Source organism: Pleurodeles waltl, chromosome 1_2 (assembly GCF_031143425.1).
Source record: "Pleurodeles waltl isolate 20211129_DDA chromosome 1_2, aPleWal1.hap1.20221129, whole genome shotgun sequence".
In the NCBI taxonomy this organism is placed as follows: Eukaryota; Metazoa; Chordata; class Amphibia; order Caudata; family Salamandridae; genus Pleurodeles; species Pleurodeles waltl.
This window is the reverse complement of record NC_090437.1, coordinates 768,876,618-768,902,362: the sequence shown is the minus strand read 5'-3', so window position 1 is coordinate 768,902,362 and position 25,745 is coordinate 768,876,618. Positions and strand designations below refer to the sequence as shown.

General features: G+C 47.4%; 1 protein-coding gene across 2 annotated transcripts in view; it reads left to right on the top strand.

Annotated features, from left to right (window-relative positions):
* The first annotated feature begins 10,541 nt into the window (after window positions 1-10,541).
* NAF1 (nuclear assembly factor 1 ribonucleoprotein) overlaps window positions 10,542-25,745 on the top strand; it is a 102,658-nt gene continuing 87,454 nt past the window's right edge. The window contains exon 1 of one of the 2 annotated variants that reach the window (XM_069243771.1): window positions 10,542-10,652. The gene's annotated coding sequence lies outside the window, so the exon portion shown is untranslated. The remainder of the gene's footprint in view (window positions 10,653-25,745) is intronic. The other variant, XM_069243779.1, reaches the window with a different exon arrangement.

Below are 25,745 nucleotides of genomic sequence, written 5' to 3'. Positions count from 1 at the left end.
GGCCCAAGCTGCAGAGACCAAATGGTTGGGACAGTTTTCTAAATGTGGCATTTTCAGAATTGTGACTTAAAATCCCACTTTACCATTAAAGAGGTCTTTAAATTGCAATTCTTTAGACACCAAACTTGATGTTCCTACCTGATCGCAATTGAAAGTTAGCACTTGATAAATATAATGAGTTAAGCCAGTGTTGTCCTATGGGACAGGCAGGCCATGCAGTTGTGCAAAACAAATATAAGGATTTTAAACTACCAATACAAGTCAAAATTAAAAGTACATATCCAACTTTTGAGATGCACTGAACTGTGTGCTATGGGCTGTTTAGGACCTACATTAGGGGGTGACACATGTATTAGAAAGAAAGGTTTAGACCTGGCAAAATGCTTATTTTGCCAGATCGAAATGGCAGTTTACAACTGCACATGCAGGCTGCAATGGCAGGCCTCAGACATGTTTAGATATTACTTAAGTGGGTAATACAATAAGGGCTGCAGGCAGACTAGTAGAATTTAATTTAAATGTCATGGGCACAGGTAGTACCACTTTACTAGGGACACCTTCACCTTCTTCTGTATTTTTCTGTCTTCTGTGCTCCTCGTCTTCTTTACCTTCTTCTGTATTCTTCTGTCTTCTGTTCTTCGGCTCCTCTTCTTCTTTACCTTCTTCTGTGGTCTTCTGTTCTTCTGCTCCTCTTCTTCTTTTACCTGCTCCTGTCTCGTCTCTCTCCCTCACTCGCCTCCCCCTCTGTATCACCCCTATCTACCTATCTCTCTATCTTTCCCCCTCACTCGCCACCCCCTCTGTAACCACCCCTATCTTCCTATCCTTTCACTCTACCTCTCACCCCCACCCACCTCTACAACCCCCCCTCCCCTATCTTCCCAACCTTCCTCCTATCTCTTCCTAAACTCACCCCCCACCACCCTTAACCCCCTCCCCATCTCTTCTCCCCTCTACCTGTCCCCCCTCCCTCCGCCACCTCCTGCACACCCCCGCCCCCCAGCTCCCATTCGCCGCCCCACTCCCGTCCCCCACCCCCAGCTGACTCCTCCCCCCCTCCCTCTTATGGCGGCCGCTGCACGACAGTGGTAGTGACCCTTGACCCAAGGGTAGGTCGCTCCCCCTGCCGCTGCAGCTCCTCCAGCCCAGGTTCCTGAGACCTCCTAGCAAGCCCAGCTACCTCGCAGTAAGTACCCCCCCACCGCCCAGCCCCTCGCCCTGCCCCGCACTACTCACCCTCTCTCCTGCTTCTTTTCTTCTTCTCTGTTCTTCCTCTGCGCTCTTCTTCTGTAGTCTTCTTTCCCTCCAGCTCCCCGTCTTCTGTCTTCATCTGTGTGCTTCTCTCTCTCTCCTTTGCACCGCGACCTGCGTGTGCCTCTTCTTCTCTGCCCCTCTTCTTGGCTCTTTCCTCTGCTGCTCGTCGCTCCTCTTCTTCTTCACCTTCTTCTGTATTCTTCTGTCTTCTGTGCTCCTCTTCTTCACCTTCACCTTCTTCTGTATTTTTCTGTCTTCTGCGCTCCTCGTCTTTTTTACCTTCTTCTGTATTCTTCTGTCTTCTGTTCTTCGGCTCCTCTTCTTCTTTACCTTCTTCTGTGGTCTTCTGTCTTCTGTTCTTCGGCTCCTCTTCTTCTTTTACCTGCTCCCTGGTTCTTCCCGCGCCTGTCCTCCTGCTCCTGTCTCGTCTCTCTCCCTCACTCGCCTCCCCCTCTGTATCACCCCTATCTAGCTATCTCTCTAGCTGTCTCCCTCACTCATCACCTCCTCCTATCTACCTATCTCTCTATCTTTCCCCCTCACTCGCCACCCCCTCTGTAACCACCCCTATCTTCCTATCCTTTCCCTCTACCTCTCACCCCCACCCACCTCTACAACCCCCCCTCCCCTATCTTCCCAACCTTCCTCCTATCTCTTCCTAAACTCACCCACCACCACCATTAACCCCCCTCCCCCATCTCTTCTCCCCTCTACCTGTCCCCCCTCCCTCCGCTTTCCTGCCGCCACCTCCTGCACGCCCCGCCCCCCAGCTCCCAGCTTCCATCATAAGATTACCGACCTCCACGACAGCTTCGGACACCAGACCCAGCTGAGCAACACTGAACCCACACCCCCAGCCATCACCCTCAACGCCTGGACCCACATCAACACTGAAGAGACCAAAACCACCATGAACTATATCCACTCCGGCGCCCCCTCGGACCCATGCCCACACTTCATCTTCAATAAAGCCGACGACATCATCGCCCCGCACCTCCAGACCATCATCAACTCCTCTTTTTCATCTGCTACCTTCCCCGAAAGCTGGAAACACGCCGAAGTCAACACCCTACTAAAGAAACCTACGGCTGACCCAAGCGACCTGAAGAACTTCCGCACCATCTCGCTCCTCCCCTTCCCTGCCAAAGTCATAGAGAAGACCGTCAACAAACAGCTTACCAACTTCCTTGAAGACAACAACCTTCTCGACCCCTCACAATCCGGATTCCGAGCCAACCACAGCACTGAAACCGCCCTCATCTCAGTCACAGACGACATCAGAACCCTGATGGACAACGGTGAAACAGTCGCCCTCATCCTCCTCGACCTCTCGGCTGCCTTCGACACCGTCTGTCACCGCACCCTAATAACCCGCCTCCGCTCCACCGGGATCCAAGGCCAGGCCCTGGACTGGATCGCCTCCTTCCTCTCCAAACGCTCTCGAAGAGTCTACCTCCCTCCTTTTCGCTCAGACCCCACCGAGATCATCTGCAGCGTCCCTCAAGGCTCCTCGCTCAGCCCGACACTCTTCAATGTCTACATGAGCCCCCTCGCCGACATCGTACACAAGCACAGCATCATCATCACCTCCTACGCCGACGACACTCAACTTATTCTCTCCCTCACCAAGGACCCCGCCAGCGCAAAGACCAACCTGCAAGATGGTAAGAAGGACGTCGCAGATTGGATGAGGCTCAGCCGTCTGAAACTGAACTCAGACAAAACGGAAGTCCTCATCCTCGGCAACACCCCGACCGCATGGGACGACTCCTGGTGGCCCACGGCCCTTGGCACCGCACTGACCCCCTCAGACCACGCCCGCAACTTTGGCTTCATCTTGGACCCTCTTCTCACCATGACCAAACAAGTCAACGCCGTGTCCTCCTCCTGCTTCCTCACCCTCCGCATGCTCCGCAAGATCTTCCGCTGGATCCCCGCTGACACCAGAAAGACCGTGACCCACGCCCTCGTCACTAGCCGCCTGGATTACGGCAACACCCTTTATGCTGGGACCACCGCAAAACTCCAGAAACGTCTGCAACGTATTCAAAATGCCTCCGCCCGCCTCATCCTTGACATACCCCACAACAGCCACATCTCCGCCCACCTGAGACACCTGCATTGGCTCCCAGTCAGCAAAAGGATCACCTTCCGACTTCTCACCCACGCACACAAAGCCCCCCACAAGGGACCAGAATACCTCAACCGACGACTCAACTTCTACGCCCCCACCCGTCTCCTCCGTTCCACCAGCCTCGCTCTCGCCGCCGTCCCTCACATCCGCCGCTCCACAGCGGGTGGGAGGTCCTTCTCCTACCTGGCGGCCAAGACTTGGAACACCCTCCCCACCAGCCTCAGGACCACCCAGGACCACTCCGTATTCCGGAGACTCCTCAAGACCTGGCTCTTCGAGCAGCAGTAACCCTCTTCCCCCTAGCGCCTTGAGACCCGCACGGGTGAGTAGCGCGCTTTATAAATGTTAATGATTTGATTTGATTTGATTTGATTTATGACATACAAGTAAATGAAATGTGGCCATTTGTTATAAGCCAATTTTACCATGTTTAGCGGAGAGAGCACACACACTTTAGCGCTGGTTAGCAGTGGTAAACTGCACAGAGTCCTAAGGCTAACAAAAACGAGATGGGGTAAGGCAAACTGTGTAGGGGAAGACCACCTTGAGGCTGACAGGCTTAACACACAGGATGTGGGTGTGTGCACTCCAGACTTTCGCAAGGAAAACATCAGCAAAATCAGAGTGAGGAGCATATTGTACAAGATGCTCTTTTGCAAAGCATGGGTGAATTTGTGTGCAATGTGTACATGATTCTCTATTCACAGGAGTCAAATTCAGAATTGAGAACAAATTGTTAACTACTGCACCTTGCACCAATGGTAATTTAAGGGTGAACTGGTTGCACCCACGTTATCGCTCGAGTTGTAATCGGACTCAGATATGTTATTGTGATGTAACACGTTCAGAGCATTATTATGTTGGTTCTATACGTATATGCCTGCATACATCAGAGGAACATCAACATTGACATTTTGGTCTGCACCTTTGCCATTAACGCATCCTCTTTACTAGAAACCTAACAATATAAACCTAACAATATGCATCAATAATTCTAGTGACTATTCTGAGTATGTGATATCCTTTCATTGTAGCACTTCCCCTGCACTAAGTCGCGGCATATAATTACAGAGCTGTGTGTCTTTTTATTTAAAGCAAAGGACGGTTTTTACGTTTTTTGAAATCTGACCAACCGTTTCCCTTTCCTAGTTAGAGAAATGTTACCTCTTCAAAGCAAACTGCTGATTATGTAAAGAGATCTGCATGCATTTGTGAACTATACATCTCACTGAGTGAAAATATTGCTGTAATGGTCCAGCTCTTGAGGTTCAGTTGTTTGATGCATGAACTGACAGAAATGGGGCCAAAGACTTTTAAACCAATATATCTCCAAACTTGCAAAAGCGTCACCGCAAGTTTTGAAGAATATATTTTACTACTTAAAACAATGCACACGATGTCTCACAATCTAGTGAGAGTGTGAGCAGGGGGCTTTCCTTTCAAGGGTGAAAATTAACACCGGTCGACGATAGTGTACTGTTGTAATAAGAACATATGTTGAAGCGCTGCTGCTTCTGCAGTATGTCAGAGCAGTTATAAAATCATTTTATGTCATTTACAACAGCTAAGTCATAGACACTGGTGACAGCTAGTAAATACATGATTTAGGAATGCTGGTGCATGCCCACCTTTAAAAGTCGAGATGGGGGAATCATTAATAAAGTGTATACTGCAAATATACAGTTCATGAGCCCGCACGCATAACGTGAACATACAAAGAGATGCCAAGTAAAAAGACACTAGCAAAATGGCAAGTTTTTAATCTATTTAGCGCCTTGGGCACTACAAGGATGTGCCTATCCGTGGTGTATTGTTTCCATTTTCCGGCCAGCTATACACAGCATTAGCTATGTAGAAAGACTCATGCCAACACAACACACTAAATACAGAAAAGAGCTTTGGGAACTGCTGGATGGTCTGTCCCTCACGTTTTTTAACACCATGCACGTATTTCATGAATACTTATGTTTTCTGTTGTTACATTGTGGATTGTTGGCAGGATACAACCAGTGACCTTCTGTGACAAGCTAGGCACATCAAGAAATCATGTGGCTTGTGTTGCTTTTTAAAGATTATGGGCCCGATTATGAATTTGGCGACGGGAACACCCATTTGCCAAACTCCATACTGGGTGGTTGCCACAGTGCTGGCTACCTGCCCGCCGGCCCCATTAAGACTTTTCCGCTGGCCTGACCGCAGCCCAGCAGGAAAGTGGCTGCAGCATTGTCGCTGGCTCTTAATCTAGCTCGCTGCAATGCTGCTGCCCGCAGGCATGGGCAGTGCAGAGGCCCCCCTGCATCTGTTCTCTGCCAGACTTTTCATGGTGGTAAAACCACCATGAAAAGCCTGGCAGAGAACCAGGTTGTAATCAGCAGGGCGGCACTGACTTTAGTGCCGTCCTGGTTGATTCCAACCTGCACTGCCGTCAGCCCATAGGGATCTCAGTTCCCAGCAAGGACGGCAATAGGTTGGCGGGGCTGCCAGCCAACCTCTTAATGTGGCGGTCGGAGCACCACAACTGATAATTAGGCCTTATGTGTCGAACCCAAGGGATGTTTTTCCTTTAGCTACTTATTTGTTTACATGGGATGAGCACCACTACACAATTAGATCAACCCGTCTACCCTTCATAACCCTATGCTACTTCCAAGCCTCTTGGGGCAGAACCAAAACAGTAGCCATACAGCAGTCCTGCACCGTGCACTAATCACAGCTCCACACCAAAAGATTATAGTGTGAGGACAGAAGGCCAGTGCCAAATGCATTCCCTGCTGGAACATTGCACGTCATCCAGCCTCCCAAAGGAAGGTGCATTTATAATTCTCCGATCATCAGCTAACTCTGATCGCATCTGACAAATCTGTACAAAACTTTCTGAAAAAAAGAAAAACGACATTGGGGTTACTTTGGGATGTCAAGTTTCAGACAGATCTATCTAAAGGAGAAAAATAAAAGGGGGTTACAAATTTGAATTTTTCATTTTGACTTCCATAGGAAACTTTGTTCTCTGATATAGAATTACACCAAACCATAAAAGCAGCAGAGCTGATTTGGTGTCAATTCGTTAACATGATTTCATGATGGCGTTTGAAAACAGAGTTGGACTGGCTTCAAAGTGTTTAATAATAGTATTATCTTGACAGCTGAAAAGCTATTTTTATGTGCCTATAAATGTGATGTTGTTTGATGAAACTGTGCAAACAGTTAGCATGTTTAGTTTACTGTTGCCATTTTTAAATTTGTGCAGATCTGTCAGCAGGGGTACAAATAAGAGGGGGATCAAAAACTGATCATTTGTCAGTGATAGAGAGCCTTATTGTGGTGGAACAGGCCAGAGTTCCTAGAGAAGCAGTGGTGGAGGTTGTGGCTAGATTGAAAGATCGCCACTTTGCTGAGCACGTTCCTCCCACACCCAAAAAAGACTTTCCAGCAAAGAAATGTAGAGTGTGTTTTCGAAGAGGTATCCGGAGGGAGACTAGAATGTACTGCCCAGATTGTCCTTCAGAGCCTGGGCTATGTGTGGGTGGTTGTTTCAAGAATTACCACTCCCAGAAGAATTACTGGGAACAACCATGTGTGTAAACTGCCTGTTTTGTATTTTCATGTGTTCAGTTTCATGGTTGGCATTTCTGTCATGTACTTAGTTAGAGCTTTGTAATGCCATTGTGTGTGGAGTGGCGCTAGGCTGACGGTGTACATATTGACTTGCTGATGGCTACAGCAACACACTGCCAGATAAACGCCAGTCCACACACTCCCATCAGCTTGCTGTATCAGGCATGTGGGCGTATGTAAGTGATGGGCCCTTGAGTGGCGCTGTCTGTCGATGCAAGTGTTGTAATGTGCTGGGCCCGTGACTGGTGGCGTGAGTTATCTTATGTATGTCATGTATGAAAGGTGTGTGAATGGACTGTAAAGCGGTTGGTGCCTTGTCGTGGCTTTACAGCTCACGAGCTGTGAGTCATTGGTTCAGTTTTTTGGCCTTTCAGTTATTAACAGTGCATTTCATTTTTTTGAAATATCTTATTAATAAAATGTGATCCACTGAACCATCACTCACCCTTGTGCCAAATACAACCAGTATGTGCGGTAAAAATGACAAAACCTGCTCCGCTGTAATCAGGCGTCGCAGCACATCTGCGACACGCTAGGTGTCTCGGGTGGGACCCGATGATGTAGCATGCCATCAACTTCGTTGGTGGGTGAGGGGTCTTTTCAACATAACCTAAGTGAGTTTCTTTTCACAATTTTAGTGTTTGGAACATCACATAAGTATGTGGACACACCAAAATGATCTATTGCAAAACTACCTGTGTTTGGGGGGTGGAGAGAGCACCTATGTTTTTGGTCCTGGGTGCAGCCTTCATCTAGGGAAACCTACCAAACCCAGACAGGTTTTAAAAATAGACACCCCAAGGAGTCCAAGGAGGTATGGCTTGCCTGGATCCCCAACATTTTCTTACCCAGACTCCTCGGTAAACCTCAAAATTTGCATTAAAAATCATATTTTCCTCACTTTTATTTGTAGGATCACCGCTGCGGCACACATTTTCTACCACCCAGCGTTCCCCTCAGTCCCCCAAGTAAAATGATACCTCACTTGCATGGGTCTCCAAAGCAAAGTCATTCTAAAAGATGTATAAAAGAAAAATATGTGCTTATCAACTTGGTGTGCTATCCCCTCAATCTCTAAAAGTTTTTGGCCTTTTTCTGTTGCAGGCACCTGGCCCACCCACACAAGTGAGGTACCATTTGTATCAGAATGAGAGGAAAAAGTGTTTTTTGGCCAAATCTTGAGGTTTGCAAAGGATTCTGGGTACCACAACCTGGTTAGAGACCCACAACTCACCCCAACTTGGATTCCTCTAGGTGTCTAGTTTTTAAAACTGCGCAGGTTTGCTAGGTTTCCATAGGTGCCGGCTGAGCTAGAGGCCAAAATCCACAGCCAGGCACTTTGCAAAACACAGCTCTGTTTTCTTTGTGAAAATGTGATGTGTCCACATTGTGTTTTGGGGCTTTTCCTGTCACGGGCGCTAGGCCTACCCCCACAAGTGAGGTACCATTTTTATTGGGAGACTTGGGGGAATGCTGGGTGGAAGGACATTTGTGGCTCCTCTCAGATTCCAGAACTTTCTGTCACCGAAATGCGAGGAAAAGGTGTTTTTTGGCCAAATTTTGAGGTTTGCAAAGGATTCTGGGTAACAGAACCTGGTCAGAGCCCCACAAGTCACCCCATCTTGGATTCCCCTAGGTGTCTAGTTTTCAAAATTGCGCATGTTTGCTAGGTTTCCATAGGTGCCGGCTGAGCTAGAGGCCAAAATCCACAGCTAGGCACTTTGCAAAAAACAGCTCTGTTTTCTTTGTGAAAATGTGACGTGTCCACGTTGTGTTTTGGGGCTGTTACTGTCGCGGGTGCTAGGCCTATCCACGCAAGTGAGGTACCATTTTTATAGGGAGACGTGGGGAGAACACAGAATAGCAAAACAAGTGTTATTGCCCCTTGTCTTTCTCTACATTTTGTCCTTCCAAATGTAAGACAGTGTGTAAAAAAAGACATCTATTTGAGAAATGCCCTGTAATTCACATGCTAGTATAGGAACCCCGAAATTCAGAGATGTGCAAATAACCACTGCTTCTCAACACCTTATCTTGTGGCCATTTTGGAAATGCACGTTTTCTTGACACCTATTTTTCACTTGTCATATTTCAGCAAATTAATTGCTGTATACCCGGTATAGAATAAAAACCCATTGCAAGGTGCAGCTCATTTATTGGCTCTGGGTACCTAGGGTTCTTGATGAACCTACAAGTCATATATATCCCCACAACCAGAAGAGTCCAGCTGACATCACCGTATATTGCTTTCAAATATCTGACATCGCAGGAAAAAGTTACAGAGTAAAACGTGGAGAAAAATAGCTGTTTTTTTTCACCTCAATTTCAATATTTTTTTATTTCAGCTGTTATTTTCTGTAGGGTTGTAGGATCTACACAAATGACTCCTTGCTGAATTCACAATTGTGGCTTCTTTTCAGAAATGTTTAGCTTTCTGGGACCCAGCATTGGTTTCTCACCCATTTTGGTCACTAACTGGAAGGAGGCTGAAAGCATAAAAAATAGTAAAAAATGGGGTATGTCCCAGTAAAATTTCAGAATTGTGTTGAAAAATTGGGTTTTCTAATTCAAGTCTGCCTGTTCCTGAAAGTTGGGAAGATGGCAATCTTACCATCGCAAGCCCTTTGTTGATGCCATTTTCAGGGGGAAAAACACGAGCCGCATTCTGCAGCCCTCTTAAAAATAAATAAAAAAAATCGAAATGGTCACTGTATTTTGGCTAATTTCTTGGTCTCCTTCAGGGAAACACACAAAGTCTGGGTACCTCTAGAATCCCTAGGAGGTTGGAAAAAAAGGATGCAAATGTGGCGTGGGTAGCTTATGTGAACAAAAAGTTAGGAGGGCCTAAGCTCGAACTGCCCCAAACAGCCAAAAAAAGCTGAGCAGAGGAGGGGGGGAAAGGCCTGGCAGCGAAGGGGTTAAGTAAATTTATAAATCGATCGTCAGTTTCTGCTTTACAAGCTCCGCCCCCTTTCCTGTCATACATTGCGGGGTTTCCGAAGTAATGTTTTTACCAAGTCCACCACTTCTTGTGTCAGTAAATATTAGAAATGCTACGTGCCTCAGACAACTACCTCCTCGTATCCCCTCGTTCTCCGCCTCCCCAGTCCGAGCCCCAAAAGCTCCAACGGTCCCAGTCGCTCCTTGTACTGCTATCACGACCAACCAAACCCCCAAAAAGAAATGCCAAAAGAAAGTACACGCTGCCTGCCGTAAAAAGACAGTGACAATGCCCAACATTCGGCCTCTTCGTCACCGATTTAGAGCGACAGACAGCAGCATTCTCATCACACCCAGACCAAAATGGCCGCCACCAAACAGCACTAGCGAAGCGCAGCGAATCCAATGAAAAGACCATCTCTAATCAAGAAAGACAGTACTAGCTGTTGTAAGAGGTGGATAAGACAAAGATCTTGCGGACTCCACAACCAATCACTTCTGTGTGACGCACTATGATTGGCTGGACTGTCGCCTTACACACTAGCACGATAACCTACTCTCTCAGACCACGCCCAGAAATGTTTAGCTGTTGGGATTGGTTGTTATTCGATCCGGAAGTGCTAAAGAGGAGCACATTGCGCCCCTCTTAAAAAATAAATAAAATAAGCATTGGACGACGGACGTGAGGCGGACTGCATAGACTGCCCGTGTGAGTAGCCGGCGGGTGGTCACCGTTAATGTGTGTAATATAAGGTCGTTAGAATGTATCATATGGCCAGAGCTGCCTATTTTGGATCTGGATAACCAGGTTTCTATCTCGCCATCCGACGAATATCTTGTGATTCTGATTAAATCATTTAGTCTCTCCATGCCAAAAAAGATGAATGTGTAATGTAACTGGTTATCATGTAAAACGCTTTGATACCTTTAGGTCAAGTTCGCGCTATATATAAAAAATATAGAATCTCTTTAGGTTTAACAGAATCAGATGCCAAATACCGTTTAATCGAAACACATAGCACATTAACATGTTTTAATGTAGGAGCAGCCACCCAGTCTTAAACCTGCCAGGAAAGTGTGCCTCAAATAACTACAGTGGCACTTCTGTGTTCCGGTGACCAGAGGTCTGCTTGATCCTCATTGCCTGCAACATGTTCATTCATCATTGTTTATATCAGGAATGTGAATGGGTGTACCAGCCTGGAACTGGCATTTCCCAGGTCAGGGCTCTGCTAGTGTGTTAATCTGAAGGGCGTTCTTTGGTTCTTGTTGGTGTTGTGAACGCATATCATAGTAAGCGGTTGTTTATTATACTGTTTGGGACTGTGTTTGGACTTTAAACCAAATGGGTTGGAGTGAATCCACTCCTTGAGCCCAGTTTACGCTGACGAATTCAGTGTATAACCACTGCTGAAAGCTCAATGTTTTGGTAATGCATTTCCACATCAGCCGCAGCCTGTGCTGCAGATTAGTTGCACGCATACCGATAAATTCTGGAGACTTGGTTCGCTAGGACGTGCGTGCACACAAGCTCAGGCAGCAACATACATGCACAGATGTCTACAAAGAGAGGCAAACACTGGAATATACATATGTAGACACACATACAGAAACACACAAGGAGATGGATAAAGGAAGAGGAGAGTATAATTTGTTCCTGCATATTGTGAAATCAGATATAAGGTGTTGGAAATGGCCCCCTCTGAAGGGTCACCCCAAACCTTTTGCCTTCCTCCTCTTTTTCTGACCTCCGTTTTTGTTGGCATTAGGATTCTGAGCACTTTACCACTGCTTACCAGTGCTAAAGTGCACATGCTTTCTTCTCTAAAGATGGTAACAATGGCTCATATCCAATTGGCATATTTAATTTACTTAGAAGTCTCTAGCAAAGTTCACTGCATGTGCCTAGGGCCAGTAAATTAAATGCTGCTAGTTGGTCTGAAGCACTGAACCATGTTTCGGGCCTGCCATTGTAGCGCCGGTGTATGCAGTTTTAAACTGCCATGTGTACCTGGCATGTTAAACCTCTTGTCTGGCCTAAACCTTCCTTGTTATTATTATTATTAATATATATATATAGGTCACCCATTAGGAAGGCCTTGGACAGCTCATGGGCCAGTTGCATTGTATTTAAAAAGTAGGTCATGTGCTTTTAAGTTTTACGTGTCCTGGTTGTGAAAAATTCCCAATTACGCTTTTCACGACTGCAAGGCCTATTCCTTCCGTAGGATAACATTGGGATTACTTTATCACATCTCATAAGTTTAATTCCCTATCTGGAAGAGATGTGTTTATCAAGTTTGGTGTCTGGAACCGCAATTTAAAATCAACAACTTATGATAAAGTCATATTTTATATTGCAGTTCTTAAAATGCCACTCCTAAAAAGTTAGAGAAGTGAAGGTACCAAGAAGGGATTTACTTGAAAGCAATCTTTCAAATACATTTGTTATTTGTTTGATGCCTAAAAGTGACATCCCAACTGAATTGAATAGTTATTTAAAATATTTACAACAATTAAAAAAAAAGAAAGCAGAATGTAGATGCAGGTGTAATATATTTCCAAACTTATATTTTGAAGAGATCAAGTACTCAACACAAATTCCCAAAGGTTTGAAACACAAATCACAATGTACATTGACAATTTATAATTATAGTATAATGAAAATATTCTCCAGCATATGTCGATGTACAAAATACACACTTTCAAACATACAACTAAAGACTGTCTTTACAAAAAGTACAAGACTCTTCATAGATAAGTGTTTTTCGAACAAAAGATGGATTATGCATTGATGTTTCGGTCTCAATTGTCGTACATCAGTTGGACCCTCTTTAAGACTATGCCCCTCATTTTGACAATGGTGGTAAAAACCGCGACGGCCCCCAAAAGACCATCGTTGCGGCTACCATCCGTCTGCCGTAATATGACAACAGCTGGATTCCCGCCCCAAGAAGGGCGGAAATCTGGCTGTGGCCATACTGGTGGATGGAGGTAAGGTGGCTCTTCTGCCACCAGCAACGCCACACCAGTAGATGCCGCCAGCCATATTATGACAAATAATAATGCCTGGCGGTGTTCTGCTGGCGGTAGCAGTGCCCCGTCCCCTGCCGGGGAGCAGAGAGATGGGCTGGTAGTTCTTCAATTTGGCTGGGTCAGCAGATGTTTTTTTCAGACCCCCTGGATTCAGGTTAGTCGGGTCTCCGACAGGGTAGGGAGGTGGGGGGTGTTTGTGTGTGTGGGGGGTGTACATGTATGTATGTGTGTGTGTGTGTGTGTGTGTGTGCGAATGCAAGTGTGTGTGTGTGGTGTTGTTTGTGTATGTATGGTAATGTGTATGTTATGTGTGTGCGGATGTGTGCATGAATGTATGTATGTGTGGATAAGTGTGTGTCTGTGTTTTGGGGGGCGTGGATGTAGGGAAACTGGGGGGGTCCTCCTATCAGTGACGGGCAAGGAATTCCCTGTCACTTATAGGGTCTACCGCCATGGTTTTCATGGTGTTACGAACACCACGAAAACTATGTCGGTAGGCAGGGACATAATTCCACTGGCAGAACAATGGCGGCCGCCGGGCTGGAGATTTTCATCTCCAGCCCGGTGGCCGCTACCGCCATGGTGGTCGGAGTGGTACCCTCCAATGTCATAATGTGGTGGTAAGTACTGCCAGCCTGTTGGCGGTGCTCCTGCCACATTAGCACCGACCGCCGGGGTCATAATGACCTCCTATAACTTTTTAATCAAGATGAAAGGCCCCCTACAAGGCCAGCACTGAGCTGGATTTAAGATCTTGCGACGCTCGGAATTATTTTTTGAATCGTGAGCGATTCAGTACACTTGAGATATTTCAGTGATCTGTCTAATGCTGTATTTGTATGTATATGTGTGTATATATCTTCTCAGTTAGTAATAACAGCTTAATACATTTAATAAGGAATCCCAATGTTAACCCATGACAGGGGTAGGTGCCAGGATATCGTCAAGTAGTGCAAATGCATCAAAAAAATCTTTGAGTAAAAAATACACTCATTTAACAAATAAGATATTGTCACCAAACACAGTACATTAAATGGTATCTCTTGGAAGACCTACTTGCAGGTTTGTTGAACGTGTGGGTGATATAGAAAAATGTAATCTAGATAATTTTTGCTTCACGCAAAATAAATGTGATAGTGGCTGTTGTCATATTCCGCTTATATATTAGGTTTGTTATTAGCACGGAACTTCACAGGCCTTTAAAAATAATCTTAATACATGGCATGTTAAGCCAAAACATACAAAGGGTGCCACTGTATTATTAAGCTACCCAAGCAATCCTGCTGTCCTTACCACCAACTTTAAGAAAGTGTATATTGTGAAAATAATGTCCTCTGAGCCGGCTGATTGAAGAAAGAGCAGTGCATAAGTGCAATGGTGCAGGGAGTACTTGGTCAATAAGGGCTTCTGAATCGCTGGAGTGACGGTGTAGTCCTGAAGTGCAGGGGGAGTTTGTTCCAAGCCTTGGCTCCAATGTGTGAAAAGGAGCATCCTCAGCTGTTGGCTCGACGGATTTGTGGGATGTCTGCGAGGGAAAGGGAAGCTGGATAGGGGAGCAGAGAGATGGGCTGGTAGTTCTTCAATTTGGCTGGATCAGCAGATGTTTTTTTCAGGAAGGGCCTCTCTTCAGCGTGTTTCCAGACCTCCAGGAAGGGGGCTGCGGTGATTAAGGTTTTCAGGACCTTCCTGAATGTATAGAGTTCATGATGGAGATAGTGTCTTTCATGGTGGGGAGTTCCCAGTAGGTAAAGGTGTTTGGGGTTCGTATTTCTGCATTTGAGCTGGTTGATGCTGTCTGGGACGGAGGGTTGGCATTCAAAGTTTTCGTAGATAGCCAAGATCTTGTCATGGAAGAAGTCCATGAGGTTGTCACACAGTTCCTGGGAGGTAGTGGTGTCGTTCTTGGTGGCTGCAAGGTAGGTGAGCTCTGGGAGGTGGGAGTGGAGAGTGTCATTCCACTGGTCTTCTGATACCTTTTTCCAGTTTCTCCGCATGGATCTGGGGAACACAGTGCTGGGATATGTGGGTCTGGAGATGGTGAAGTGTACGCTGTGGTGGTCTGACCAGGTGAGTGGTGTGGATGTACCTGACTCCGTCGCTGGAAGTGAAGATGGGGTCAAACGTGTGTCCTGCTATGTGGTTAGGGTCCGTGATGAGCTGCTTAAAGACAGTGTTGCTAAGCTTTTCAGGAGGGCAGTGTAGATGACCTTGATGGGGTCGTTGAGGTGGAAATTGAGGTCCCCTAGTAATAGGAATATGTAGGGCTCTGAGTCGATTGCTTGTGGGGCGATGAGTTCCAGGGTGGCGCTGCAGAAGCCGAGGCACAGCCTTTGTGGTCTGCCAGCAAAGGTGCCTCTGATGCTGTTTTTTCAGTCTGTGTGGAGTTGGAAGCTGAGGTGTTCCATTAGTGGTGTCGGGTCATCAGGGGATGTCATGCAGGGGATGGTGTTGCTGTAAATGAGGGCAATTCTGACTCCGTGCTTGTTGGTTTGGTCTCGTTGTATTATCTTGTAACGTTCGGGGATGGCGGTTGCGATGTCTGCTGTGGAGGTAGGGTTGAGCAACATTCAGCGTGAGGGATCAGATCGTGTCCCAGACCTTGGTAGTGTGTTTAACTAGTTAAATTGCGCTGAGTAGGATTCACTGGTGTTATGCTGTGGTGGTCTCTGTAGATGTGTTGGGTGTGTTGGTTGCTTTGGTGTTGAAGGTGAGGCAGCAGTGTTGGCAGAAGAACGGTCCTCTGGTGGTATGCAAGGATGAGTGGCAGAAGTGGTTGTTGGTGCATCCGGGGTTCCAGGGATCGGAGGTCAGTGCTGGTATATCTTCATGGGATGGAAGAGCCAGGGGTCTTGGCGCTGGGCTCAGTCTTTGCATAGACAGGCGCAGATGGGCATGCCTTGTACATGCCTTTTGAGCACCAGCTGCATGCTGTAGGAAAGTACCATCTTGCCTGGCATGTTACCCCCATTTTTAACTGTATGTATGTTGTTTTAGCCCTTGTGTCACTGGGATCCTGCTAGACAGGACCCCACTGCTCATAGTATGTGCCCTGTATGTGTTCCCTGTGTGGTGCCTAACTGTATCACTGAGGCTCTGCTAACCAGAACCTCAGTGTTTATGCTCTCTCTGCTTTCTAAAATTGTCACTGCAGGCTAGTGACGAAAGTTACCAATTCTCATTGGCACACTGGTAAACCCATATAACTCCCTTGTATATGGTACTTAGGTACCCGGGCCATTGGGGTTCCAGGAGATCCCTATGGGCTGCAGCATTTCTTTTGCCACCCATAGGGAGCTCAGGCAATTCTTACACAGGCCTGCTACTGGAGCCTGAGTGAAATAACGTCCACGTTATTTCACAGCCATTTTTCATTGCACATAAGTAACTTATAAGTCACCTATATGTCTAACCCTCACTTGGTGAAGGTTGGGTGCCAAGTTAGTTAGTATGTGGGCACCCTGGCACTAGCCAAGGTGCCCCCACATTGTTCAGAGCAATTTCCCCAGACTTTGTGAGTGCGGGGACACCATTACACGTGTGTACTATACATAGGTCACTACCTATGTATAGCTTCACAATGGTAACTCTGAACATGGCCATGTAACATGTCTAAGATCATGGAATTGTCCCCCCAATATCATTCTGGTATTGGGGAGACAATTTCATGATGCTCCGGGTCTTTAGCACAGAACCTGGGTGCAGCCAAACTGTCTTTCCGGAGTTTCCACTGCAGCTGCTGCTGCTGCCAACCCCTCAGACAGGATTCTGCCCTCCTGGGGTCTGGGCAGCCCCAGCCCAGTAAGGCAGAACAAAGGATTTTCTCTGAGAGAGGGTGCTACACCCACTCCCTTTGGAAATAGGCGTGAAGGGCTGGGGAGGAGTAGCCTCCCTCAGCCTCTGGAAAGGCTTTGATGGGCACAGATGGTGCCCTTCTCTGCATAAGTCAGTCTACACTGGTTCAGGGATCCCCCAGCCCTGCTCTGGCGCGAAACTGGACAAAGGAAAGGGGTGTGACCACTCCCCTGACCAGTACCTCCCAGGGGAGGTGCCCAGAGCTCCTCCAGTGTGTCCCAGACCTCTGCCATCATGAAAACAGAGGTGTTGGGGGCACACTGGACTGCTCTGAGTGGCCAGTGCCAGCAGGTGACGTCAGAGACCCCCTCTGATAGGCTCTTACCTCTCTGGGTAGCCAATCCTCCTTTTCTGGCTATTTAGGGTCTCTCCTCTGGGGTATTCTGGGGATAACGAATGCAAGAGCTCACCAGAGTTCCTCTGCACTTCCCTCTTTGCCTTCTGCCAAGGATCGACCGCTGACTGCTCCAGGACGCCTGCAAAACCGTAACTAAGTAGCAAGACGACTACCAGCAACATTGTAGCGCCTAATCCTGCCAGCTTTCTCGACTGTTTCCTGGTCGTGCATGCTGTAGGAGTCACCTGCCTTCACCCTGCATTGGAAGCTAAGAAGAAATCTCCCGTGGGTCGATGGAATCTTCCCCCCTGCTAACGCAGGCAGCAAAAGACTGCATCACCGGTCCTCTGGGTCCCCTCTCATCCTGACGAGCGTGGTCCCTGGAACACAGGAACTCTATCCAAGTGACTCCCACAGTCCAGTGATCCTTCAGTCCAAGTTTGGTGGAGGTAAGTCCTTGCCTCCCCACGCTAGACTGCAAACCTGTGTACTGCGTGATTTGCAGCTGCTCCGGCTTCTGCACTCCTCCAAGGATTCCTTCGTGCACAGCCTAGCCTGGTCCCCAGCACTCCATCCTGCAGTGCTCAACCCTCTGAGTTGGACTCCGACGCCATGGGACCCTCCTTTGTGACTCTGAGCCAGCTCCGGTTCACAAATCTTCTAAGTGCCTGCTCCGGTACTTCTGCGGGTGCTGCCTGCTTCTGTGGGGGCTCTCTGAGTTGCTGAGCGCCCCCTCTGTCTCCTCCTCCAAGGGGCGACATTGTGGTCCTTCTTGGTCCCCAGCAGCAACCAAAAACCTCTACTGCGACCCTTGCAGCTAGCAAGGTTTGTTTGCGGTATTTCTGCGTGGGAATACTCTTGCAAACTTCAGCACGCCGTGGGACATCTTCCATCCAACGGAGAAGATCCTAGCTCTCTTCGTTGTTGCAGAATCCTAAGCTTCTTCCATCTGGAGGAAGCTCCCTTGCACCTTCATCCGGCGTTTCCTGGGCTCCTGCCCCCCTCTGGACATTATTGCGACTCTTGGACTTGGTCCCCTTGCCTTGCAGGTCATCAGGTCCAGGAATCCATCTTCAGTGTTTTGCTGGTGTTTGTGGTTCTTGCAGAATTCCCCATCACGATTATTGTGTCCTTTTGGGGGTAGTAGGTGTACTTTAGTCCCACTTTTCAGGGTCTTGGGGCGGGGTATCTTGGACACGCTGACTGTTTACTTATAGTCCCAGTGACCCTCTACAAGTTCCCATAGGTCTGGGGTCCATTCATGATTCGCATTCCACTTTTGGAGTATATGGTTTGTGTTGCCCCTAGACCTATGTTCACGTATTGCATCCTATTGTAATTCTACACTGTTTGCATTACTTTCCGTACTCTTACTTACCTGTTTTGGGTTTGTGTACTTATTACTTGTGTATATTACTTACCTTCTAACTGAGGGCACTCACTGAGATACTTTTGGCATATTGTCATAAAAATAAAGTATGTTTATTTTTAGTAACTCTGAGTATTGTGTTTTATTATGATATAGTGCTATATGATATAAGTGGTATAGTAGGAGCTTTGCATGTCTCCTAGTTCAACCTAAGCTGCTTTGCCATAGCTACCTCCTGTCAGCCTAAGCTGCTAGAAACACCTCTGTTGTACTAATAAGGGATAACTGGACCTGGCACAGGGTGTAAGTACCACAAGGTACCCACTATAAGCCAGGCCAGCCTCCTACGCATGCTCGCTGTGCAGCTGCTCTGCGGCCTCCATTGAGTAGGTCCTTGGAGGGAGGAAGGGGCTGGGAGGTGGTGGCCGGGGCTAGGCGAGGAATGGGCGGAAGGCGGTAATAGGGAAAAAAGAAATGAACAGAGAAAAAAGGCAAAAAGCACAAGAAAGTACTCAGAAAAATTGGGGAAAGGAGGTATAAAGCAGTGAAAATGAGACCAAAAGCAGGAGAAAGCACTCAGGAAAACAGAGGGAAAGGAGGGAGAAAGTAGTGAAAATGAGGCAGAAAGCGCTCAGAAAAAAGGAGGGAAAGGCAGGGGAAAGCTGTGAAAATGAGGCAGAAAGCAAAGTGAATTTGGATCATGCTTTTAACTACAAGGGCAAGGCACACGTTTGTGGCACTAAATGGAGTTCCCTGTAATGGGGAGCGCATGATGGAGTCAGGTTTAAGCAGGATACAAGTTTCTGAAGATTTCAGTTCAAGAGAAAGGAAGAAGATCTTCAGATTGGCACAAGAATGTAAACATTTCAACTGAGAAACCTAATCAAAACTTTATCATCTCAGGAGCCAAGATGTGAAAGGGAAGGTGAAAGTGTGAGTCATGGGCACTTTCTTTAGACATTTACTAGCATCAGCAGAAAAACATAGCTGGAGCAGATTACAGTTACAGCAAATTATTACAGTCAAAGAAATATATCATTTTACAAGCTGAAGGTGGGTGTTTGATTACAAAGCTCCGCAGTTGCCACAGGCAGAGGTTTACTTTTGGCTTCCTAACTTTGAATCAAAGTAGAAATTGATCATCATATTGGTGAAAGCTTGACTGCTTCCAAAGTACAAGATACAATACTGCTGTTGCCATAGGTATCACTTTTTAATCTCAACCAGTAGATGACTACTACTGAAGTTCTTTAGGTTGCCTCTAAGTTGGATTTAAAAGCCCTTTATGCCATAAGGCTGTATTCCAGATCAAGGGCTCTAAATAAGACATGACAGGATGGGTTACTCTGTCACAAACGTGACGGATGTCCCGCCTGTCATTTTACATGTTCCTTAGGATATAAAGGGAACTTGTAATATGGCGACGGGATATCTGTCACTTTTGTGACAGAGTATACCATCTGCCAAGGTCGTAATCAGGCCCTAAGTAATTCTTCTGCCAGTTGGGTTGACTGAACAACCATCTTGATGAAATCTGTTATATATACTGCATGGTCAACTGCATGGTTTCCTTTTATTTCACTTGAAAGTAATCTAAAATGTTAATCTCATGTGACATTTGTCTTGTAATTCACCACACAGACATTTCCAAAAAAGAAGAGTGGCCTTAACGTAAATTCTAGAGCTACTTTTATTGAAAACCAAGTCCTTTTAAGGTGTGAATTCTCTTTGATAATTACTGTTCCATGTTCATTTAAAGTTTTGCACTGGAAATAGTCAACACATCTGAAACGTAATTTCTCCTAAAAAATTAATTGGCTTGGAAGTCATATTAAGGGATATGGTTGTGCTGTAGCTCATGTTAGTGGGTTTTGGAAAGGGCAGTGGCAACATGGAAATGCCAGTCTGTGGTCTTGCCATCTGCTCTCTATGGTGCTTCTGTGTGAAGCCTTCCCTGGTGGTGAGGTAAGCCCTGCAACTGCCTTCACACACATAGTGGGCAGTCATAAGACATTGTACCATTGCGCACTGAGTGATCTGCACAGCATCATTGAGCTCTGGAGTGCTAAGTCCCTGGCTGCTGGTAGAAAATGCACAGTTTTTCACCAGTAAGAGGATACCATGGGAGCACATGCCAAGAGAAAGTCCAAGTCTACGCCAGTGCTCCATGCTTCCTCTTGTAAGCAGTTCCTGAGCAGGGAGTGTTTACAGAAGTCGACCGATCAGATGCTCACGCTTAGGAGGGGACTTGACAAGCAAAGTCACCAACGTCTCTTGTTCTGGCCTACTCACCTTAGGCTCTGCAGTGTGGCACTCTTCTTCCAAAATCACTCAATACCCTGCTGCAGCATCTGGCACTGGTGCTGTCATCTTGTGTATGATCTGGTCTATTAGACAACAATTTCAGCAAGCAAGTTCAAACACCGCACCTGTTTTCTAGTTGACTTTCTGGTGCTGTTGTGCCTTGCAGAGGCCTTGCAGAGGCTGGGTATATAATTTGAATTTCTGTGCCTAAATTAAAAGGTGGTGTTTCAGTGCAAATTGGGCAGCAAGCTGTAGAAAACAACACTGAAATTAAATGAAACATTGCTCCTTTCATGGTCCTATTAAGGAAAGAATTTTTCAAATGCATAATTTGCAGTTATTCCATTTTACAATTTCCTACTATCTAAAACAAGCGTTGCCTTACCAATAGCTCTCACTCTTGAAACCTGTTTGCTTTGTTAATGCCAGTTTTTTTTTTTTAATGCTAGATGGCCACCATGTAGACTTTCGCTTTCCCAGTGGACATTTTTTACCTGAATTGTCTTATGCTTTAAGAAAATCCATTTAGAGATGGCTGCTGCTGATATACGCTATCGAATTACTCTTCTTCTTGTACCTTGTCCTTATCCTTCTCTTATCATTTGGTGTCGTTCTGGTTCTCTTCCTGTAGGAAGTTGGCTCTGTATGCACTATTTCAAAGTAAGGAATAGTATGCACAGAGTCCAAGGGTTCCCCTTAGAGGTAAGATAGTGGCAAAAATAAATAATACTGATGCTCTATTTTGTGGTAGTGTGGTCGAGCAGTAGGCTTATCCAAGGAGTAGTGTTAAGCATTTGTTGTACATACACATAGGCAATAAATGAGGAACACACACTCAGACAATTCCAGGCCAATAGGTTTTTGTATAGAAAAATATATTTTCTTAGTTTATTTTAAGAACCACAGGTTCAAATTCTACATGTAATACTTTGCATGAAAGGTATTGCAGGTAAGTACTTTAGGAACTTTGAATAATCACAATAGCATATATACTTTTTGTTAGAAATGGGGTCTTTGGTTGACAGTCAGGTTACCCCCTGTTCAAGCAAGGACCCTCACTCTAGTTAGGATAAAAGAGAATCACCCTCAGCTAACCCCTGCTTACCCCCTTGGTAGCTTGGCAGAGCAGTAGGCTTAACCTCAGAGTGCTGGGCGTAAAGTATTTGTACCAACACACACAGTAACTTAATGAAAACACTACAAAATGACACAACACCAGTTTAGAAAAATAGGAAATATTTATCTAGACAAAACAAGACCAAAACGACAAAAATCCCACATACACAAGTCAAGTTATGATTTTTTAAAGGTTTAAAATAAAAAGAGTCTTTAGGTAGTTGTAACAACACACTAGCGCTGCTAGCGTGTAAATGTACCTGGTTTGCGTCAAAAATAACCCCGCACGGGCGGTGTGCGTCGAAAATAACCCTGCACGGTTATATGCGTCGAAAACAACTCGGCACGGCGATGCGCGTCGAAAAAGCCAGCCACGCGACGGTCCGAAAGTCCCGCGGCGCAGGTTGCGATCTCTCAGCCTTCGTCAGCGATGCTGCGCGTCGTTTCTCCTGCTCCGGGCGTCGATTCTCCGGTCGCGTTTCCTGCGGCGTCGTTTCTCAGCTGCGGAGCCGGCGTCGCGTCGTTTTCTCAGCCGCGATCGGATTCGCGTCGATCTTTTCTCCGCACGGCGCTCGGTGCGTGTATTTTTGTCCTTAGGCTGCCAGCCTCTCCTTTCAGGGTCCCAGGAACTGGAAGGGCACCACAGAGCAGAGTAGGGGTCTCTCCAGAGACTCCAGGTGCTGGCAGGAAGAAGTCTTTGCTATCCCTGAGACTTCAACAACAGGAGGCAAGCTCTACATCAAGCCCTTGGAGATTTCTTCTTCAAGATGGAAGGCACACAAAGTCCAGTCTTTGCCCTCTTACTCAGGCAGAAGCAGCACTGCAGGAAAGCTCCACAAAGCACAGTCACAGGCAGGGCAGCACCTGTTCCTCAGCGATCAGCTCTTCTCCAGGCAGAGGTTCCCCTTGATTCCAGAAGTGTTTCTAAAGTTTGTAAGTTTGGGTGCCCTTCTTATACCCATTTTAGTCTTTGAAGTCACCTTCCTTCAAAGGGGACTCACACCTTCTTGTGAAATCCTGCCTTGCCCAGGCAAGGCCTCAGACACACACCAGGGGGTTGGAGACAGCATTGTCAGAGGCAGGCACAGTCCTTTCAGATGAGAGTGACCACTCCACCCCTCCCTCCTAGCAGAGATGGCTAATCAGGAAATGCAGATCACACCCCAGCTCCCTTTGTGTCACTGTCTGGTGTGAGGTGAAAAACAACCCAACTGTCAACTGACCCAGACAGGGAATCCACAAACAAGGCAGAGTCACAGAATGGGTTAAGCAAGAAAATGCTCACTTTCTAAAAGTGGCATTTTCAAACGCACAATCTCAAAATCAACTTTACTAAAAGATGCATTTTTAAATTGTGAGTTCAGGGATCCCAAACTCCACCTGTCCATCTCTTCTCTAGGGGAATCTACACTTTAATCATATTTAAAGGTAGCCCCCATATTATCCTATGAGAGAGAGACAGACCTTGCAACAGTGAAAACGAAATTGGCAGTATTTCACTGTCAGGACATATAAACCACATTACTATATGTCCTACCTTATCCATACACTGCACCCTGCCCTTGGGGCTACCTAGGGCATACCTTAGGGGTGCCTTACATGTAAGGAAAGGGAAGGTTCAGGCCTGGCAAGTGGGTACACTTGCCAAGTCGAATTTACAGTGTAAAAATACACATACAGACACTGCAGGGGCAGGTCTGAGACATGATTACAGAGCTACTTATGTGGGTGGCACAACCAGTGCTGCAGGCCCACTAGTAGCATTTGATTTACAGGCCCTGGCACCTCTAGTGCACCTTACTAGGGACTTACTAGTAAATCAAATATGCCAATCATGGATAAACCACTTACATACAATTTAAACAGGAGAGCATATGCACTTTAGCACTGGTTAGCAGTGGTAAAGTGCTCAGAGTTGAAAAGCCAACAGCAACATGTCAGAAAAAATATAGGAGGCAGGAGGCAAAAAAGTCTGGGGATGACCCTGCATAAGCAAAAGTCCAACACGACCCCCTACCAGCCTAAAGCCAGGGGAGAACAATCAATACCTTGATGTACTTCCCTGATTGGGGCGATAGAACAGGGACCCAGGCCCACAACAGCAGGGGCATGCTCCAGTTCTACGCCTTCCTGACTCCAGTTGGATCCCTCTGTCCATACTCTCAGGGCCCACTAAGCTAACCCATGGGGAACCCTTCTCCACATCTACAGACACCATCTGTGCAACACCTAACTTTACTTTGCTCACAGATGTATTGCAATGGGCAGATAGTACCACCAGGGCCAACACAGTGGTGTTGCCCACTCCACCCCCGGGGTGTGACTCTCGTCCTCCCCCCCCCCAGGGGCAACTCTGTCCACCAGGACAGCAAGCCACAGTGGCCCCAGACAACTGTCAGGGATGAGAGCCCGACCTCAGGCCTCTCTAACCACTGTGACTGTGGAGAGTGGGGGGTGGTAGCCCCAGGTGCCTGGCACCCTTTGACCACTCTCTCTTCCACCAGGTCAGGGATGACAACCTGACCCTGGTCCTCCCCTCTGGGGCTCTGTACCCTCCCTGCAGAAGCGGCACCCCCAGAGTCAAAAACTGTCAGGGTGCTTGTAGAAGCAGTCCTGCACAATTCTTCCATCAGTGCAGGGATGTTAACCTGCAACTGATCCTCCAACCTGGGGTCTGTACCTTCAGGTTGGACCAGGGCCAGGGGTGAGGCTTCCCTCCCCCTGCCCTCTCTTCTGGGGTCCTGAACCACCCAACTAGGAGTGGCCCCCCCAGAAGACAACATGGTAGGGGCACTGTTAGCAGTAGCCCCTTCCTCCAGGTCAGGGGAGACACCCTTAACCTGGCCTCCCAATCCAGGGTCTGTACCCACAGACTGGATCACTGCCTGGCAACCCAGGACTTCCTGGGGGGCATACCTACCCCCTACCAGGTCAGAGTTTACCCTCTGAACCTGGTCATCCAACCTAGGGTCACCACCCTGCGGTTGAACCACTGCCTGGCACACCAGGACTTCCTTGGGAGCACACTTACCCCCCATCAGGTCAGAGTTTACCCCCTGAACCTGATTATTCAACCCAGAGTCACCACCCTGCGGTTGAACCATTGCCTGGCACACCAGGACTTCCAGGGGGGCACACTTACCCCCCTCAAGGGACACACTGTCCCGAAGGGCCACACAAGAGTCTGGCTGGCGCAGGTCTCCTGACCTCTGCCCATCTGACAGAGTCTGGATTCCCCCCAGCCCAGAAATGGTCTCACCAAGGTCATTCATGGGGGGCTCTGCTCTCAGAGCTGACCCCTGACCTTCCAGGTTCTCCACTGGGGTCCGCAACCCCCTCTCAACCCTCTGTCTGGACTTCTGCACCCCCTCACTAGGAGTGGTACTGCCAGACACCAGAACTGGTGGGACGCTGGCTACAGCCGCCCCCCCAAGTTCTCCTGACACTGTGGGGTCTCCCTCAACAGATGGCCCTATGGTACAGGCTAGGCTCCCCTCCTGGTGTTCCCGCAGGGAACCCTCCAGGACCTGGGACCGGATCTCGGGCACCTTGGGCCTCAACCCATCCCCATTCCCTCTCCTCTGAGACTGGACATGGGGTCCCTCACCCATCCCACTACACTGGGACCTACCTGGGACACTACAATCCTTCCCTACCTCACCTGGTTGGGAACTACCTAGACCACTCCTCTCAGGAGCACCCCCAAATGCCTCTTCAGACTCTCTGGTACTCACCCAGAAGTCTGCCTCCATTGTAAGCTCCCTGGGGTCAGAGAACTCACACTCCAC